The 17440-nt window shown below is 47.0% G+C and overlaps 1 protein-coding gene across 2 annotated transcripts in view; it reads left to right on the forward strand.

The window, feature by feature from the left end:
- CORO2A (coronin 2A) overlaps window positions 1-17440 on the forward strand; it is a 60633-nt gene that overhangs the window by 19313 nt on the left and 23880 nt on the right. The window contains exon 1 of one of the 2 annotated variants that reach the window (XM_085317371.1): window positions 15351-15423. The exons of the other annotated variant lie outside the window; for it this stretch is intronic. The gene's annotated coding sequence lies outside the window, so the exon portion shown is untranslated. Of the gene's footprint in view, window positions 1-15350; window positions 15424-17440 lie in introns of those variants that run through there. 2 annotated transcript variants of the gene reach the window in all.

The raw sequence follows: 17440 nt of genomic DNA on the forward strand, positions 1-17440 counted from the left end.
ATATATGTCCTTTTCTGCCAACCTTCTTTTCAGCCTGTCAYCCCCCAGCCTGTARAGGTGCATRAGGTTATTCTTCCCCAGGCCTGGAAATTGACATTTCCCTTTGTTGAACTTCATGAGGTTCTTTTCAGCTCATTTCTCTGCCCTGTTGAGGTCCCTTTGAATAGCAGCACAAACCATTGCACAACCAGCTACATCTCCCAGTTTTGTATCATCTGCAAAACTGAGGGAGCACTCTGTCCCACCAGCCGGGTCATTATGAAAACATTAAACCATCACCTTCCCAGGGACTGATATGAAGCTAACTGGCCTGTAGCTTCCCAGAACCTCCTTCCTGGCCTTCTTGAAGATAGRGGTGGCATTGCTTTACTCTGTTCCTCAGGAACCTCCCCTCCTCGTGTCTGAGTTTGATCCATGYTCACATGAGGAAATCTCTTCTATTTTCCAAAAACCCACCAGGGAAGAGTGTGTGCTACTTGTAGAAAATCAGATTTTGTTACAATACTTGTTCTAGCTACAGGGGCAGGTTTGCCCACTCTGCCATTTCTTCCTGAGCCCTTTTCATTGTCACAAAAGCTAGTGACAAACCAGGACTTGTGCTATTGGAATTGACACCCAGCACTGTTCACTTGTGTCTAGAAATTCACACTTTCAGACAGGCACAACAATCAGATACTTCTTTCACTGCTTGTTTTGTGATTACTGTGCTCCTATCAGGATGGCAGCAGACAGTCTTTGCTCTGTGTAAACTAGAAGAAGAGGTGAGAATTGCATGTGGAGCAGCAGGAGGTTGAAAGTTTTAAAGCCATCTGGGAGTGAGAAGTTCCTTTGCATGCTCTTTCCCCAGTGTTTGTCACTTTGATATTCTTACTTAACTGTGGGGGTTGGGTGCATTGGAGCACATGTCCTGCAGTACCGGCTCTCTGGGAAGAGATTTGCCATGTGGGAGAAATGTCAGTAGTATTATTTAGAATAAATATAATGAGATRATGTTTGCAGAATCCTTCTTCTGTCATTGCCGAAACTGCCTACTTTGGCAGGGAGGAGCTGAAATTTTTTGTTAGCTGGCCACTAACAGCTGTTTCTCAATGAAATGTGCTTCCGTGTGTGTTTTGCTAGTAAGTACCCCCGGGGACAGACATTTTCTACAGAAGATATGAAAAATATTGGCCCTGTTGACTTGATATCTGTACTACACAGTTCCCTGGCTGTGCCCCAATGCAGGTTAGGTAAGAGAAGAGGTGGGAGAAGCCTGTTCCACAGCTGTTCCACAGCTGGTCCTCTGCTGGTCCAGAGCCTCAGTTTCTAAACCTAGATTCAGCAAGAACATGCTTCTCTTTTCAGAAGAAAGATCAGTAATCTATTTAAAGTGGAGACACTGAAACCGAGATCATGGACTTGTGTAAAGATTGCATTAGCTGGGTTTGCAAGCAGGTAGCAGACAGCTTGCTTCAAGAAGCAAGAACCAAGAAGCGTTTGGGAGACAGCAGAGGGAGGAGAGGATAGTTACCTTTTTGGTGCCTTTTYGTACAGTGTGCTCTATACAGAAATTTACAGAGCATGTAAGAAGCTCTCAAGCAGAAAACCAACAGTATTTCATCATGTATTAATTATTTTAAAATATATATTTAACTACTTCATTTCTACAAGTCCTAGGTACTTYAGATGGGAATTGCTTTCCTATTTCCAGTGCCCAGCTTAGTGTTCAGTGTGCACAGAAAGCGTATAGTGCTGAAGYTGATTTTGTGTGTGTCCTACTCATGTTATCTGGCTCCAAGCATTATCTAATTGACATTGGCAGAAACAGGACAGTCAAATGGGCTTTTTGAGTCTTCCAGAGCAAGAAGCTATTCTATTTTTTGTCAGCAAGTTACATTATTCATTTGTGTATGGGGCATGGTGAGTTTTGAGAGCTTTATAGAAGCTTTGAGCTATATAGAAGAAAAGGACAGGGAAGGGAGGAGAGAAGGATAAGGAAAATGAAACTGAGATAAAAAATCAGGAGAGAGGAGGTCAGAGGAAACAATGGACCTAGGTAGATTTTAGGAGGGACCTTCAGTTCTTGCTTTGTTTGGTTTATTACCTGGAGYTGAATGCACATGAATATTTTATTTTATGAAATGCTGATACAGGACTGAGAGGGAGATGTGTGTCTTCTCTGGAGCCTGTCTTTTAGTTGAGACTCCTTGTGCCAGTTTTAGTCTGCTTATTTTTAAGAACTCAGAAATATCCATCTCCTGTGGCAGTCTCCTTGGATACTTCTAGACAGTGCTCATGAGAGACTAGAAAGGCTGCTCTACATATCGTAATCTCATGCTTATACAGGCTAGGTTTGGATAAAGCTTGTCAAAAATGCTGTGAGGAGAGGGAAGGGGCAAAGGACTTGTGTCTTGGTGGACTTCTGTTGGGTGCTGCTGGCCTACATGTGCTGTGCATGGTGGAGTGGAGTGAGCTTAGATGGGGGACTCATTCATCTCTGACACCCTGTTGAGCTAGGAAAGRCCTTAGGATGCTGAGTGCAAAAGGGGAGCCAGCTCAGAGGCAGGGGAATGGTGTTTGCCAGTACCGTGAGGTGGCATGAAAGGAGGTAAGATACCTTGTGGGATAAGCAAAACTACAGGAATCACAGATTAGGGCTTTCACATTTACTTTGTGCCCAAGAGTACTTTTAAAGGCCTGTATCCCATGCTGGTTTTGGGCTCTGGGCTCAGGGAGAGTGGAAACTAGTGGGCATTCTGGGAGAGGAGGGCAGAAAAGCTTGAAAAGCCTATGAGGTTWGGGTGTTGGTAACAGACACAAACTCAGAGTGCCTCGTTGTAGCGATGGTGCAATGCTTTGAGCCCAGGTAGGCAGACCACAGATAACATCTGGTTAGAAGCAGCAACACCCTTTCCCAGTTACATGTCTCATCTGGTTCAGGAAAAACTTTTCTGCGCTTGAGGCCTCRGAAACCACCTCGAGGGCCCAGGAGGAACTTCTGGGCCCAGCTACCTAAAATATTTTGTGTGCCCAGTGGCTTTAAACACCAGACCTCTTAGTGCAACTTCAGGCCTAATTATTYTGAAAAACTCTCAGCCAGTGGTCGTGGACACCCTTTCCATGAGCCTCAGAAGTGATTTCCAGCCTGGAATTTTTTCCAGATTTCCAGAAAAGTTTTCTGCAGCCAGGGGCCTCAGACATCTTCCGTGAAGGATCTGGAGGTGGCCCAGTCAAGGGGAGAAATTTAGTGTTCCCTCTGGCCTTGCTTCTCTCTCCTGGGTGCTCTGGATACTGTTTTGTGCTTCTTTGAATGCTTTTGTGCCTCAGTTTCCCTTCTTTTCAATGACATTTTGTCATCTATACTTCTGAAGGTCTGATCAGGCCAGACTCATTTTGGCTGCCATCATCTGCAGCTCTGCATCTAGATGGTGTCTTCACCTTATACATCCTTTTTCCAATCCCATACAGTTGTCTGAGACAAACAGGGCCTCCTTCTTTTTGAAAAAACGATCGAGAAGGTTTAAACTTAAATCCTAAATCAAACAAATAAACTCAAACTTTTCTCTTTCATCTACCATTATACCACTGTTAATACTGACTCTGCATGGTGAGATATCCAAAAGGAGCTATTTTGACATGTTATCAGTAGGAGTGATGGCTGTTACTGAACAGCTTGCTTTACAATACAGCTCTTGGTACTGTAATGAAACAGGTTGCTCTGCAGGTGTTATACCTAATTCACCTATTTTGTCATTAATATTAAGAATGTTTTATTGCAAATTGATTAAAATTAAGATACTAAGTGTTCAGCCCATGTGCTGAAGAATGGAGGGTAGCTGAGCAAGGAGTTCCTGAACATGCCAGAAAATTGTGCTGGTTTAGGAGATAGTGAAGCCAATACAGGTGGGTGTCATTCTCACACATTCTGAACACAGTAGGTTTGCTGCACATGAAATCACAATATTATGTGATTCTATTGTTCCAATTATATTAGTCTGTCTCCTGTCCAGAACAGAATCAACTGCAGTTGTGTCACTGTTGCAAGTTTTCATCTGGTCTATTTGGGAGTCTCAGCTGACAGACATTCATGCCTTTCTCTTTTCTGCTCCTGTGACTATTAGAAAGTTTTACTACTGTCTAATTGGAGACTTCCCTGATACAGTTAAATCACGTGATTTTTGACCCTCTATTCCTGCTAGAAATGGAAAGTAGATGATTCATATCCTCTGATGCAGCAACTTTTTCCATGTTTGAAGCCTATTATCATGACTTCCCTCTCCTCTCCACTCCGAAGCTTTTCATTTTTGTTATCAGCTCACAATTCTTCGATTATTGGTTCAACTGAACTCTCATCTAATTTTGTGGCACCTTTTCTGAAGYATAATGCTGAGAACTGAAGTTTTTTGTTTGGTGTTTGTCTTGTTGATGACTGGAAACACCAGCTGAACAGATGTTCCAATGCAGGCTTGTATAGTGGGGCATGAACACTCAGTCCAGTGCTCATCCTCTCTGTGCATTTGTTGCATGTCACAAGCCTCATGTTTCTGTCTTGGAAATACAAACAGTTTATGCTATGATTAAGTATTTCAGCAGAGAGTCAGCCTGCCTTTYACCCCGCTTGCATATTTAGAGCAGGGAACATGCCTGAAAGTGAAAGAAAATACATAGAAATCATAGAGGTCATAAATGACAAGAGTGCTCATCTTCYCTTTTGCACAAATTCAAAGGAAAATTGTCCTCCACATTAAGCACTTTTCTGAATCAGATTGGARAGCAGAGGAAACACTGTACTCCAGAAGTACTCAGGTGCACATAACACAAAGCATTTGTTTGATGGATGGGGACRTAGTAACTGATAGTTTGTTTGCCTTGGAATTGAAAAATGAGGGCTATTCCTGACAGCCAGCAGTTAGGTGCAGTGAGCTTCTGGCTTGCCTGTCTTGTGGTTTCACCTCTYCTCTCTCACAGCAGTGATCCGCAATTGCATTTTGTGCATGCGACAGGATAGGATGCTCTGGGCAGCAGATGGTAAATGCTTTGGAATTTGCTAGCCTCTCAGAACTAGGAAGGAGCAGAAGGCTGGCATGTACTGAACAGTGTGTAATGTAAGTGCTGGGCCTGCCAAGTGGGGTTTCCTGTCCTCAGGCTTCTTGGTCAGGTTACAAATAGATCTCACATCCGATCTTGAGGTAATCCAARTTCCTCCTTTCTTTACCTCCTGCAAAGGTGCTCCCAGCCATGCTGGGGATGTATATGTGTATGGGGATGTAAATGAGGAAAGGTTCAGTTGGCACCTACTTCTCTTTTTTTTTCTGGAGTGGAGGCTGATCTGTGATAACATCTCACCTCCTGGCCCCATACAAAGAGCCTGTGGTTCCCTGGGTGAGTTGATCTGATCTCACTGCTGCAAAGTGAGTGGGCTGCTCCTGCTGCTCCTGGCCATTAAGTGTCTCCACCTTTTGCATCCCATCTGGCTCACATCAGATACTTTTTTGAACTGATTCCACTCAGATGGGTTATTGTGTTTTTTATTTTTTTGTTTTTTTTYCCCAGCTGAATTTTCTGCTCTTTGAGCAAGTGAAAGCAGCTCATGGAGGGGATTGACAAATGCCAGCATACAAATAGACCAGAAGTATTTGCTTGGAGAGGTCAGCTYATGGGAGTGTATGGAGCCACACCTCCGAGCTGTTATTTGCAGAAGATTAGTGCCCATCRGTCTTCTTCCAGGCCTTCCTCAGGRTATAAGGGAAGTAACTCCTTAGTCTGTAAGTCCTCCAGCTCCTGGCAGTATTTACACCAAGTTAGTAAAAAGCAGAATAAAATGCTACCAGTTTCTTGAGTTCCTAGACATTGTGGTTAACCTAGCAGCTGTGAGTCCTTCACAAAATATTGTGCACCAGGAAAGAAGGTGCTCTCAGCTTGGGCTGAGCAAGGCCTCTGTATGTTGGGTTTTCCTCAAATGAGATTTCCTTTTTTACCTAGTTATTTTGTCTATGAGCAAGAGAATCATAGAATCAGTAAGGTTGGAAGGGACCTCTGGAGATCATCTAGTCCAACCTCCCTGCTCAGCAGGGTCACCTAGAGCATGTTAAACAGGGTTGCATCCAGGCAGACCTTGAATATCTCCAGAGAAGGAGACTCTACCACCTCTCTGGGCAACCTGGTCCAGTGCTCCGTCACTCTCACAGGGAAGAAATTCCCCCTCACATTCAGGCGGAACTTCCTGTGCTTCAATTTCTGCCCATTGCCTCTTGTCCTGTCACACAGGACAACTGAAAAGAGTTTGTCCCTGTCCCCTTGACACCCTCCCTTCAGGTACTTATTCACATTAATGAGATCCCCCCTCAGTCTTCTCTTCCCCAGGCTAAACGGGCCCAGCTCCTGCAGCCGTTCCTCAYAGGGCAGGTGCTCCAGCCCTCTGATTGTCTTCGTAGCCCTACACTGTCTCCAGTAGCTTCCTGTCTCCCTTGTACTGGGGAGCCCAGAACTGGACACAGTACTCCAGACGAGGCCTCCCCAGGGCTGAGGAGAGGGGCAGGATCACCTCCCTCCACCTGCTGGCAACAGGCTTCCTAATGCGCCCCAGGAGACCATTGGCCTTCTTGGCCACAAGGGCACGTTGTTGGCTCATGGTCAACCTGTCATCCACCAGCACTCCCAGGTCCTTCTCTGCAGAGCTGCTCTCCAGCAGGTCAGCCCTCAGTTTGTACTGGTGCCTAGGGTTATTTTTACCTAGGTGCAGGACTCGGCACTTGCCCTTGTTGAACCTCATGAGGTTCCTCTCTGCCCAACTCTCCAGCCTGTCCAGGTCTCTCTGAATGAGAGCACAGCCCTCAGGTGTGTCAGCCACTCCTCCCAGCTTGGTATCATCAGCAAACTTGCTGAGGAGGCACTCTGTCCCCTCATCCAGGTCACTGATGAAGAAGTTGAACAGGATGGGACCCAGTACTGAGCCCTGGGGGACACYACTAGCCACAGGCCTCCAACTAGACTCCACGCCACTGATGACGGCCCTCTGAGCTCTGCCTTTCAGCCAGTTCTCAGTCCACCTCACTCTCCACTCGTCTAACCCATACTTCCTGAGCTTATCCAAGAGGAAGTTACGGGAGACAGTGTCAAAAGCCTTGCTGAAGTCAAGCTACACAACATCCAACATCCTCATCTCCCCAGCCAGTCATTCCATCATGGAAGGCTCTCAGATTGGTTAAGTAGGATTTCCCCTTGGTGAATCCATGCTGACTACTCCTGATCACCTTCTTTTCCTCCATCTGTCTGGAGATGACATCCAGAATGAGCTGTTCCATCACCTTTCCAGGGATGGAGGTGAGGCTGACTGGCCTAGAGTTGCCTGTGTCTTCCTTGCTGCCCTTCTTGAAGACTGGAGTGACCTTTGCTTTCTTCCAGTCCTCAGGCACCTCTGAAGTTTTCCAGGACCTTTCAAAGATGATGAAGAGCGGCTGGGCAACAACATCTCCCAGCTCCCTCAGTACCTGTGGGTGCATCCCATCCAGGCCCATGCATTTGTGGATGTCTAGCCTGCCCAGAGGGTCTCTAATCCTTTCCTCCTTAACCAAAGGAAAGTCTTCCCTTCTCTGGACTTTCTCCCTCACGTCCAGGCTGCAGGATTCTTGAGGGCTGCCCTTAGCAGTGAAGACTGAAGCAAAGAATGCATTCAGTAATTCTGCCTTCTCTGTATCCCTTGTCACCAGGGTCCTTGCCCCCTTCAGTAGCAGGCCCACATTCTCCCTAGTCCTCCTGTTGCTGCTGGTGTATTTGAAGAAKCCCTTCCTGTTGTCCTTGACATCCCTTGCMAGACTCAATTCCAGCTGGGCCTTAGCCTTCCTCRCMGCATCTCTACATACTCTGTCTGYATTCCTGTAATTYTCCCAAGTAGCCTGTCCCCTCTCCCACATTCTGTGTACTTTCCTCTTCTGTCTGAATTTGGCCAAGAGCTCCTTGCTCACCTATGCAGGTCTCCTGCCACTTTTGCTGCACTTCTTACTCATAGGGATGCACYGCTCTTGAGCTTGAAGCAAGTGATGTTTGAATATTAGCCAGCTCTCCTGGACCCCCCTTCCTTCTAGGGCCTTAACCCATGAGACTTCACCAATTAGGTCTCTGAAGAGCCCAAATCCGCTCTCCTGAAGTCCAGGGTTGCAATCCTGCTTGTTGTCTTAGTTCTTTCCTGCCAGATCCTGAATTCCACCGTCTTGTGGTCACTGCAGCCAAGGCTGCCCCCAACCGTCACATCTCTAACCAGTCCCTCTCTGTTGGTAAGGACAAGGTCCAGCAGGACACCCTTTCTCATAGGTGCCTCCACCACTTGTGACAAGAAGTTATCATCAATGCATTGCAGGAGCCTCCTGGACTGCTTGTGCCTTGCTGTGTAGTCCTTGCTGTGTAGTCCCTCCAGCAGATGTCAGAGTGGTTGAAGTCCCCCACGAGAACCATGGCCTGTGATCGTGAGGCGACCTCCAGCTGTCTGTAGAAGGCCTCATCAACTTTCTCTTCCTGATCAGGTGGCCTGTAGACACCCACAACAGTGTCCCCCATGGTMGCCTGCCCTTTGATCTTTACCCATAAGCTCTCAACTGCCTTGTCCTCCTCCACCCCTAGGCAGAGCTYGATGCATTCCAGCTGCTCTCTCACATAAAGAGCCACTCCACCACCTTGCCTTCCTGGCCTGTCTCTCCTAAAAAGCACATAGCCATCCATGGCGGCATTCCAGTCATGCGAGGTATCTCACGATGTCTCTGTGATTGCAATGAGATCATGGCCCTGTGATCGCACACAGATCTCTAGCTCCTCCTGTTTGTTCCCCATGCTGCATGCATTGGTGTACAGGCATTTCAAAGAGGTGGTCATGCCTGCAGGTTTTCCAGGAAGGGTGTACAGGGGTCACCCATAGYCATGTCCCAAACGCACATCCCCAGCTGCATGCGTCCATTGGAGGCCCCCCAACCCAACTTGTGTTTTGTTGTCTACCCTGTCTGTATGACATCTCCCTTCCCCCCTGCTACCTAGTTTAAAATCCATCTACAATTCACAAATTTCATGCACAATTCAGGCACATCTGTGTGCTTAGAATAAATGAGTAACTGGGAACATACTAGCCTATAGTGAAAYGCATGTGCAGTCAACTGGATATGCATATGCCCATTTGTTTCATCCAGCATTTCTTGGATGGCGGTATATATGCTGAGAGTAGCTGTGTTCACCTCCCAGGACTGCTCCTCAGTGCTGTAGACACACCTGGACTTCACAGCGCTTTTTAGGAGCTCATGCCCTCAGCAAAGAGTTAGGTCAGTCAGATTTCACAGATCAGTCATGAAAAGCTAACTTTGATGTTAAAGATRGATCTTCCATTTTTAAATGTCTGCTCTCCAGAGGTCACATGTTTCCACCTTCAAGTTTGATAAGCACCAAAGGATTACGTGTCCTGTGTTTGAGGTACTCAAGGATCCCAGTGGCTTTCTGAGCACCTTTACACTTGAAACAGACATCCCTACCTGTTCTGAGCACTTGGGTGAGAATAGCTCCAGCTTCACTGGTTTCTCTTAGAATGCAAGATCCCTCTGCTGATCCAAGGACAATATGACTTTGTGTCTTAAAAAAAAATCAGAAAAGTCAACAAAAGTCTTGTAAAGCAGCAGACTTATGGATCAATTCTAGGTTTGTTCCCTTCTGATCTTCCTTGCATGAGCTATTTGTGAGTGTGCTTGCTGCATCAGTGATTTAACCTGTGTATGCCCAGAGACAGCAGGGCCATTTACAGTCCATATTTCACTAATGCTTACACACTATGCTGCACATTGGAGAAATCTCCAGAGATTTCTTTGGTGGGGGGTGGTGCAGATTTTTGCAATAAATGGTCTTGTCTTGACAAAATGTTGGCATATTTTTCACTTTTTCTCCCTGCCATTTCTTTTATGTCATGCTGTTTGCTACCTTGACAGAATTTTGAAAGTGATTGCCCCTCTAAACAGCAATTCTCATGGATTGGGAAATAAACATGTTACGCTCCCTGTTAGAGGAACAGAAAGAAGAGCTGAGGCTGCAGGTCAAACTTGAGGTTTATTGGGTTGAAAGTCCATACCATATGAATGTGCATCGTGGCATGTTGCCAGATGCATTTTTTAGGGCAGTACAAGAGACACATAACAGAGGTTCAGAGACCTTAAAATCACAGAGTCACCAAATAACTGAGGGGGCAGGCACCTTTGGAAATTGTCTAGTGCAACCCCCCCCCCTCCTCAAAGGATGATCAGCATGAGAAGGTTGCCCAGGACAGTATCCAGTTGAGTTTTAAATATTTACAAGGACAGAGACTCCACAACCTCTCTGGGTAGCCTGTTCCAGTGTTTGACCACCATCAGGGTAAAAAGAAAAATGGCTTTCTGTATGTTTGAAAGAAATTTCTTGTGCTTTGATGTGTGTCCCTTCTGTCTCATYCTGTCACTGAGCACCACTAAGAAAAGTCTGGCTCCATCTTCTTTATACCCCCCCATCAAGTATTTATACCCTCACGATATAAGAKCCTCCACAACCATCTYTCCTCTAGGCTGAACAATCCCAGATCTCTCAGATTCTCTTTATATCAGATGCTCTAWTGCCTTAATCATCTTCATGGGCCTTTGCTGGATTTRCTCCAGTAAATCCATGTTTCTGTAGTACTGGGGACCTCAGCACCAGCCCCAGCACTCTAGATATTGCCTTACCAATGCTGAAGAGAGGGGAGGAATTGCCTCTCTCAGTGTGCTGGAAATGCTTTTGCTAGTACAGCCCAGCAGGCTGTTAGCTTTCTTTGCTGCAAAGGTGCGTTGTTGGTTTATGGTCAACTTGGTGTCCATCAGCCCCCCAAGATCCTTCTCTACAAAGCTGCTCTCCAGCCAGTTGACCGCCAGTCTGTGGTTATTCCTCCCCAGGTGTAGGACTTTGCAGTTTCTTTCTTTGAACTTTGTGAAATTCCTGTCAGTCCAATTCTCCAGCCTGTCAAGGTCCTTCTGAATGGCAGCACAACTGTCGTCTGGGTTTTGTGTCATCTACAAACTTGCTGATGGTGGACTGTGTCCCATCATCCAAGTAATTGATTAAGATGTTAAACAGTATTGGCCCCAGTATCATCCACTAGTGATTGGCCTCCAGCTGGACTTTGTGCTGCTTATCACAACCTTCTGAGCCTGGGAGTTAGCCAGTTTTCAGTCCACCTTACTCTCCATTTATCCAGCCCATACTTCACCTGTTTCTCAATGACACTGTTACAGGAAACAGTGTCAAAAGCCTTAATAAATTCAATGGAAACAGCACCCATTGCTCTCCCCTCATCCACAAAGCAATCACTGTAGAGAGCTATGAAGTTTGTGAGACACGATTACCCCTTCACAAATCCAGGTTGACCTTTCCCAATCAGCTTCTTGCCCTTGATATGTTTGGAAACATCTTCCTGGAGGTTTTCCTCCCATCACCTTTCCCAGGGATCAGTGTGAGGCTGACTGGCCTATAATTCCCCAGAGCCTTCTTGTTCTTCTTGAAGATTGGGATGGCATTGCTTTACTCTGCTCCTCAGGAACCTCCTCTGATCACCATGACATTCTCACCATCAATGAGAATTGTCTTGCTGTGACGTTAGCTAGATCTCTTTGCACTYGTGGGTGCATCCTGTCAGGGGCCAGGGACTTGTGCATGTCCAGTTTGTTTATATGGTGCCTAAATCTGATCCTCCTCCACCAATGGCAAATGTTCCTTGTCCTAGACTTTCCCTTTGGTTTCAGGGACCTGGGACAGCAGAAAGTCTTACAAGCAAAGATGAAGTCAAAAAAGGCATTGAATACCTCTGCCTTCTGCATGTCTTTTATGACCAGGGCCCCATTGCCATTTCTCAGCAGGTCTACATTTTTCCTAGTCTTGGCTGCTGATGTACCTGCAGAAGCCTTCCTTGTTGCTCTTCATGTCTATAGCCATATTCAGCTGCAGGTGGTCTTTGTCTCTCCTAAGTCCATTTCTGYCTACTTGGACAGTGTCTCTATATTCCTTCTATATTCTTATGTCCCTTCTTCCACCTCTTTTTATATTTGAGTTTAGTCAGGAACAACTTGTTCACCCATTCAGGCCTCTTACTCCCTTTGTTTGATTTCCTGCTTATTGGAATGGACTGTTGTTGAGGTTGGAGGAGGTGATCCTTGAAAACAGATCAGCTCTCCTGGACCTCTCTTTCCTCCAGAACTATTTCCCATGAGACTCTCCCAAGAAGATCCCTGAGACACCAAAGTCTGCTCTCCTGAAGTCCAGGGCTGTCATTCTGCTGTTTGCCTTTATTCCTCCTCTCAAGATCCTGGCTCTCACCATCTCACAGTCAGTGCAGCAAAAGCTGCCTCCAACCTTCACATCTCCGACCAGTTCTTCCTTGTCTGTAAACCTCTGGRCCAGCAGACTGTATCCTCTCTTTAGCTTACTACATTTCAGACACTACCTGAGGAGAATTGTTGGTGAACTACTCTGCCTGCATGAAATTTGTCTAAAAGTGAAGAAGAACCTCAGATCTGATCCATGATGTTTCCTATGGTCCACAGAACAACATTCATCACATGAATTTGTCATAATTCATGTAAAGCCAGCTCTGTGCATCTCTGTTTTATTCCTGTTAAGAGTGCAGCTTGTTTTTACTAGCACAGAGCAACTGAAAATATATGTGTTGCGAGAGTGAAGTCTTGTACTATAGGAAGTTCTGCATGTTTTTCACCTCAGTCACTATTTTGAAGGTTTAAGCAAACATAGCTTATGGCAAATGTTCAAAGGTGGAGTGTGTTTATCAGCACGTCACAGTTAAACTAAGCTCTTGGGAATTTTGGGGCTGAGACCTATTACTGATCTGAATGCAATTAGTGGTTTCATTTTCTTGTTTTGGACTTCGTAGTCATTATTTAGGATCTCTGCCTACTTTGAAATGCCTTTGTGTGGAAATTGATTGGTTTATAACACCAATAAAGTGGTAGYTTGTACGCTATTATTTACAAGAATTTATATACCAAAAGTTAGCATCAAGAGATGGGACTTACGAAAATGTGTTTCCTAAATTTACACACTCTTTGTCAGTTRTCACTCTTCGATGTGTGTGAGAACATCTATTTTGGGGACATAATTGTCTTGCTAGGTGCTCAGAGAATTTATATTAGTGGCATACTGTACTGGATAGTGAGCTAACTGGACTTAATTTGGTTGTGGAGTTGACATCTTACCTTGATAAAGCTGACTACCTAGCTAAACTGCAACTCCTCACGCTAGGGAGCTGTGGGTACTAAAAGTCTGGACAGATTCGAGGGAAGACAGGACAAACTCATGGCAGAGAGAGCCCCAAGCATTATGAAATACATAGAAACCTTCTCTGACTTGGGAAGTCCTTGAGTTGCAAATGATTTGAGTGTTGGGAGAGTATTCAGAGGAGGGGAGTTGCTTTTTTGTTTTTCTTTCTTGGTCAATTCTTTTGCCTGATGTTTCTGCTATTCTGCACTAAGGATGGTGGTAAAGGAGAAGAAGCCTGGAAGAAACTCAAATAATTGTTGGTGGCCAAAACTAAAAACAGTGGTGTGAATCAAAGTTTTAAAAATGAAAGGAGGACTCTATAGTTGACAGTGAGCTAAGACTCCCAGCAAATCCCACCACCTTGGACTGGTCTGGGGAACTAGGGATGCCCAGGGGCTCTGCCTGGAGCTGTGAGCAGAGGAGGGAGCAGACACAGCCCTGCTATTGCCAGGAACTTCCCATCCAGCTCCCTCTTCACGTTTAAGTGGGAGTCAGTGTTAGCAGGTTGGTGAGAGGGTCCTGCAACTAGATGGGGCCTTGAATGGGGAGAGGGAAGTAGAAAGTGCAGCTGGAGCCTCAGGAGGAGCCTGAGAAGAGCCAAGAGAGGATACATCTACATGAGGGTCTCCTGCTTGCCAAAGAAAAGCCTGAATTGGGGGATCGCATGAACACACCTGTGCCTGCTGTTCCAGGGAGGATTTTGCAGCTGCCTCTGGTCTGTGGAGTCAGCTAAGGCAGTGCTCCAACCCTCAGGGCTCCTCAGCCTCTCGCAGTGAGAGGACCCTTCTTCTTGTGCCTGGATAGTACAGAAGAGTGAGGTATGGAGCAAGCGAGATAAATATGCTTGATAGGGGTTGAATGGATCTGTTTGATGTGAAATCTGCCAAAATGTACTGTGGTGGTCACCTAGGGAGCACGGAGGCTCCTACCATGGAGTTAGGGCTGCTCTGCTGCAGGACTCACCCAAGATAGGGGTGATAGGTTGCCTATTAATTGCCAGGAATTAATGGTATTCAGTCCATTACCCGAGCCTTCCACCTCAAGGGCTTCATTTCCTGCTGGCTGTACCAGGGCCACCATGGCAAAAGGCAGTCAAGGTGATAGGGCATGCCTCTGGAGTGCAGGGCCAGGGCAGGGCTCTCGGGGAGAGGCACAGAGGCACGCAGAGCTGAGCCATCACGCTGGCCTTGAAAGCCTATGCCTGGCTCCCTGGAGCTGCCAAGAAGCAGGTGGGAAGTGCTGGCCAAGAGCAGCAAGTGTGTGCACTTGCAGAGCCCCTGGGTGCTCCATCTGAGGAGAGCTGCTCCCTGAGGAGGCAGCAGCTGCCCTTGGGGCCAGAGTAGCACGTGCCCAGCAGAGGATCATGCAGAGGCACCAGGAGCGGCAGCAAACGGCTGCTGCCAGGTTGTGCATGCACTGCCAGGCACGCTGGGGCGCAGGGGTGAGGTGAGCCTTGGGGCTAGAGGCAGGGGCAGGCAGCAGGCATGGGAGCCGCCCGGAGAGCAGCAGGCTGGTTTAGCAAAGGAGCTGGGGTCAAAGAGGCAGGCAGGAGCTGCTGCGGCCAGGGGGGAATTTCTTGCTGGCCCTGGGGATTTTCCCTGCCACAAAGCACACCCACCAGCATGCTCCAAGGCCCCCACCAAGGCCGTGAGCTCTGCGCTGAGGGGCAGAGAGCAGCTCTGGGCCCAGCTCAGCCAGGCCGCGTGCAGCCAGAGCTTCCCTTGCACACAGCCCTCATCTTGCCTGCTCTTCAGCAGCCACTCGCACCAAGGCAATGGCCTCTGCCCCGTGTGTCCTTCTGCCCACAGGTGGCCAGCAGCAGCTGCACGCAGCAGTGCAGCGCAGCCGGAGCCCAGCTTGCTCTCACCAAAGGCACAGGCTGCCTCAGCTGCCTGACGCACAGGSCTCACGGGCTTCTGCACGTGTCCTCGCAAAGCAGGAAATGGAGAGCAAGAAGGGAAAAGAAGCTTTTGTCTTCCAAAATAGGAGAGGATTCAGAGTGGTATTTCCTTCTAGGAGTGGATTGTGGGGAATGCTGCTGATGAGTCAACAGGGCAGCACAAACTGCACCTGGAGGTCTGTGAGGCTAATGAGGCCTAACCATCCTTTGGTGCACTGTAGGGACTTGGTCACCTGCAGACTGACGTGAGTATTGTGCAGTTAGGCTCATATRGGATGGAGCCCACCTTGATGGCTACAGGGAATTTGATTGATGAGGGTGGATTGGATGGGTGGTTAAATTGGATACAGTTTCAGTTAACAGCTGATCTGATTGATAGGTCTGCTACTTTGCTGCATCCTACTCTTGTCTGCATTTTCCCATTGCTGCCTTTGATCCAGCGATAGGCAGCCATGTAGTGGAGCCAGATGACTCATCTCTGGTGATTGAAATGAACCTTTGACATGAGAGGGATGATCTGTGAGCCAATGGTGTTTTGGCAGGCCCTGAATTAGAATGACTTGAATCTAGGCTGATGAGTTGCACAGTCTCTTAACCTGTCCTCGCCAGTTTGCCCATCCCATGGAATTTCCTGTGCACAGTAAATGTGCACGTGTGTTGTGTTCACTTAGAAAAACAACTGTGACTATCTCAGTAACTGTTCACATTCCTACAGTAGCATAGGTTCGGAAACAATCCTGCTTTTAGGTAGAGTTGGGTCTGACTGTCAAATATCTGTGCTGGTGCTCAGTTTGGATCTGAATTATTTGCATTATTSAAGTAGGATCAAATTTGTGCTTTTTCTTTGTTCAGTTTAGCATAGGCTTTTCAAGCCTCAGTGATAGAGGTCACCTTGCAGAAGTAGCTGAGCTACCAAGGGATATCTTTTCTGTGAGGAAGCTGTTTTGGCTAGGTGACAGCCTTGCAGGAGTAGAGAATAAAAGAGGAAAGTCCACTTATCTCTGCCTGGTACAGGAATGCAGCAGATAACATTGTGTTGTTCTTCCAAAACAGGTATCTGAGAGCTTTTCAAATACAGCACTGTAGAGAGGTGTTTTGCTCAGCCCAGCTCTTCCCAGCTTCTGTATCTGGGCTGCTACTTGGCTCTTCAGGTGGCTCATCCTAGTTGTGTTCAGAAATAACATCCTGCACTTCTGCATTGCATGACACTTTGGGCTACACTACAGCTCCTTTTGGAAGCAAAAGATATACTGGAGATTGGGATCTCCTTGCACTCTGTGGGCTGATGAGACTCTTCTGTCCTGCTCACCATTTGCAGAGCTACGTTCTCTGGCATCTGTGTAAGGAGGAGAGTCCTGCTCTTTGCCAGCCCACCAGAAAAGGTTTGCTGAGGCTTGGATGGGAGATGTGAAAACCGTACTTTCTTTGTCCGGCCACAGCTATTTCCTGCCTTTGTTCTGGTGCTCTCTGCTCTCTTTACAGAGAGGAAAGAGTGGAGTTGCCTCTCCTCCCTCCTACCAGTCTAAAATGTCCTGCCTTAGTCCTGGGGAGATGACACGGAGCTTCGTCAGATTACCTCTCCCAGGAAGAAATATGGTATTGTATCTAACAGAAGGAAGAGAAGAAGGGGTCAAAAGGTGCTAGATGGGGAATAGATGAACCAACACCTTCTTTTCAGAAGATGGATGGACAAGGAGGAGAAAAAAAATGACTGAAGCAGCTGCTGCTTTAAGAGAAGAGCTAGGAAAATGATTTGTTGCTATAGACTGAGACCCTCRCCACAGTAGCTGAGGAAAGAGCCTGAACCAGAACTGCTGATGGATATGGGCCACCAGTGGCCTGTGACTGGTTCCTATGGCACCTTGACATCAGTGGAAGGATATATCTGGGCAGGTTGGGTTAAGGCAATCTGCACTGGGTACCTGTGGGGGACAAGCATCTTTGTAGCCCTTTTGGTACCTATACCCATCTATGCATTCAGTGTTGGGCCTGAATTTGCACAAACAAAGCATATGGTATGTTCGCAGCTATGATGGAGAACTTCTGCAGTGATGACGGAGAACTTCTGGGAGTGCTGCTCTCTTCCCCTTGTGAGAATCTTCTTGCAGGCTCCAGAGTTTTCACTGTCTAATAGGTGAGCTCTGTCAGAGCCCTAGTTATGCTGTTTTCATTAACAGCCAGCTGGAAGATGGTCTCCTGCTGAGCAACCACATCTTATCTACTGCAGGGCTTGTGGCAGACAGGCTGTACGTACAGTCTTGG

This window comes from Rhea americana, unplaced genomic scaffold (assembly GCF_003343005.1).
Source record: "Rhea americana isolate MKP2758 unplaced genomic scaffold, rheAme1 scaffold_115, whole genome shotgun sequence".
Classification (NCBI taxonomy): domain Eukaryota; kingdom Metazoa; phylum Chordata; class Aves; order Rheiformes; family Rheidae; genus Rhea; species Rhea americana.